Source organism: Gekko japonicus, unplaced genomic scaffold (assembly GCF_001447785.1).
Source record: "Gekko japonicus isolate JY-2015 unplaced genomic scaffold, Gekko_japonicus_V1.1 scaffold2763, whole genome shotgun sequence".
NCBI lineage: Eukaryota > Metazoa > Chordata > Lepidosauria > Squamata > Gekkonidae > Gekko > Gekko japonicus.
In genome coordinates, this window is record NW_015176530.1 from 202,329 (window position 1) to 205,085 (window position 2,757).

Sequence of the window (2,757 nt, forward strand, 5' to 3'; positions counted from 1 at the left end):
AGAGCCAGCCCTGCCAGCAGCCTCCCCAGAGGCCCCCAGCCCCACCCAGAGTGGGCCAAGCCCTCTCCAGAGCTTGCGCTGCTCCCAAGGGTGTTTTGCCATTTGCCAGCTGACTCCCCCCTCCCCAAAAGACACTTCTGAGTCCCTGGGAGGGGGCTGCTCTTTGAGACCCAAAAGCCCAAGGCACCGGGGTGGGGTGTGTGTGTGGGGGGGGTAATGAGGCTCTTCCAGTCCCAGCCCTGCTCCGCAGACCCCTCCCCCCTGCTTCCAGGCCCAGCATCCCCTTGGGGTGTATGGGTGTGGGGGGGGGAGTGTCGCTCTGGAAAGAGACCTGTCCCTCCTCCCTGAGTCCTTGGGAGCGCCCCCTCGGGGCCTTGTGTCTCACCAAGGGCAGAGCATCAACCACTGGTGCCCAGGAGGGGGTGGGCAAGCGATGGGCAGAGACGGGTGGGGAGTCTGAATCCCCCCAAGGAAGGGGCCGCCTGAACTCCTCCGTGCCCCCTTGAACAGTCACAGCACTTCCAGGACAATACGAAGCAAAGCAACAGAGAAGGAAATCCCACACAAGAACCTTGTAACCCGTAACTCACCCGCAGAAAATACAGACAAGGAGACTTCAGAAGCCAGTGGCCACCAGTACCACACTGAGACGAACAGGAGAATACGGCCAGGTCAGCCTGGTCCTAGAGGGTGAGCAGGACAGGCAATACGAAGCAAAGCAACAGAGAAGGAAATCCCACACAAGAACCTTGTAACCCGTAACTCACCCGCAGAAAATACAGACAAGGAGACTTCAGAAGCCAGTGGCCACCAGTACCACACTGAGACGAACAGGAGAATACGGCCAGGTCAGCCTGGTCCTAGAGGGTGAGCAGGACAGGCCCAGGCGCCGGGAAAGGCAGTACAAACGGCACCAGGAAAGCACCCAAGGGCAGCTGGGGTGTCACAACCGAGAAGGCCCTGCTCCTTGACTGTTACACCTTCCTCCCCATGGAGAAAAGGGGGCCTCAAAGCAGGGTCTTCACTAATGATCTCAGGGAAAGGGGGCAGGAGGGCGTCTGGAAGATGGACGCCCCGAGGAAACTGCCAGCACTGTGTGAACGGAGTCCAGAAGCAAGCTGTTTCCATTCCAGCAAGATACGACCTCCGTAGCTGGAACTAGTCAACAACCTCGCCACAGCAGTCTCTGCCCACGGAAGCTTCCAAGGGGTGGCCCCACACAGAGTGGAGTGGTCCTCTAACCGGGAGGATGTGGTCAGAGCCCGGATGGCCACCAAGAGATGAAAGACAGAAACGGCTCAGCCTCTGCTGTGCACACTCAGCACCACGACCCAGAGATGTCCTTCCAAAGCTGCCCGGAGCATGGAAGAGCTTCAAAAACAGAATTCTCTGGACCCCCCCCCCTTCCGGGGGGGCAGCTCCGAAGAACAGGCGCCACACGGCCTGACCAGGAGAGGATGTGAATGCGCACCAGCCCCAGCTGATCTCCTGGGTTTCAGCCGAGAGGGAGGCCTTGGAGGGTCCACGCGGGCGGATGGGCTCATCCCAGAGAGGAGACCTACTCCAGGCTTGTGGGTGTCCCAGGCAGCGTGGGGGCTTATAGGTGAGAATTCCACCCGGCAACCAATGTCAGTGACTTCATGTCGGGGTGAAGCGACCCCCAGCCGCGCTCTGTCTCGACTCTGGGGCAACTGAATTGCCTCCTGGGGCAGCCTCACGGACAACCGTCCACCCCTGAAGATCCGGAGGCAGAGCCCAGGAAGGGAGCCAGGTTCTCCTCTTTGGGCGACGGAAAGAACAGCCTTTAATCTGACCCTTCATGAGCAACCACCCCGCCCCACCCAACTCGCGTCCCCTCTGCCCCGTCTAGGGTTCACTCCAGCCTCTCCTCCCTCGGACCTCGGACCGCAGCCTCTTGGCTTCTGCGGGCTTTCGTGCACAAGACCAGCAGAGAACATCTGTCCGCACTGGCAAGAGAGCCCGGCAGAGCAGACCCCGTGCCACCACCACAGCCCATCTCCGGCCCACCCCCACCGCCCACCCAAGGAGGCCATCGACCTGCCTTCCCTGAACCACTCCCCGCTTGAGCCAGCACTGGCTCCACGGGGCCTCAGGTGGGAAGGACCCTTTTCCTGCCACTTCCTGCCCGGGGCCCCAGCCTGCCCTCTGCCACTCAGCCGCGGCCCTTTTCCACCCAGGAACTAAGCCGGAGGGTCTCGGCACCTGCAGCCCCTCCCCCCATCCCGGCCAGAGGGCAGGGTGCTCTTGGTCTGGCCCCCGTCAGCTGGAAAGCAGCCCTGGGCCATCTTGGACACGGGCCCTCCCCCACTGCCCTGTCCTCACAAGCAAAAGGGCACAGGTCCCTGGGCCGGAGGCCAACACCTCAGCATTCAGCAAGACTGTCCCCGGCTCCCAAGTGGCCCAAGGCCCCCCCCCCCCGCCCAGGCCCCGCTTGTGGGTGTCCCAGGCAGCGTGGGGGCTTATAGGTGAGAATTCCACCCGGCAACCAATGTCAGTGACTTCATGTCGGGGTGAAGCGACCCCCAGCCGCGCTCTGTCTCGACTCTGGGGCAACTGAATTGCCTCCTGGGGCAGCCTCACGGACAACCGTCCACCCCTGAAGATCCGGAGGCAGAGCCCAGGAAGGGAGCCAGGTTCTCCTCTTTGGGCGACGGAAAGAACAGCCTTTAATCTGACCCTTCATGAGCAACCACCCCGCCCCACCCAACTCGCGTCCCCTCTGCCCCGTCTAGGGTT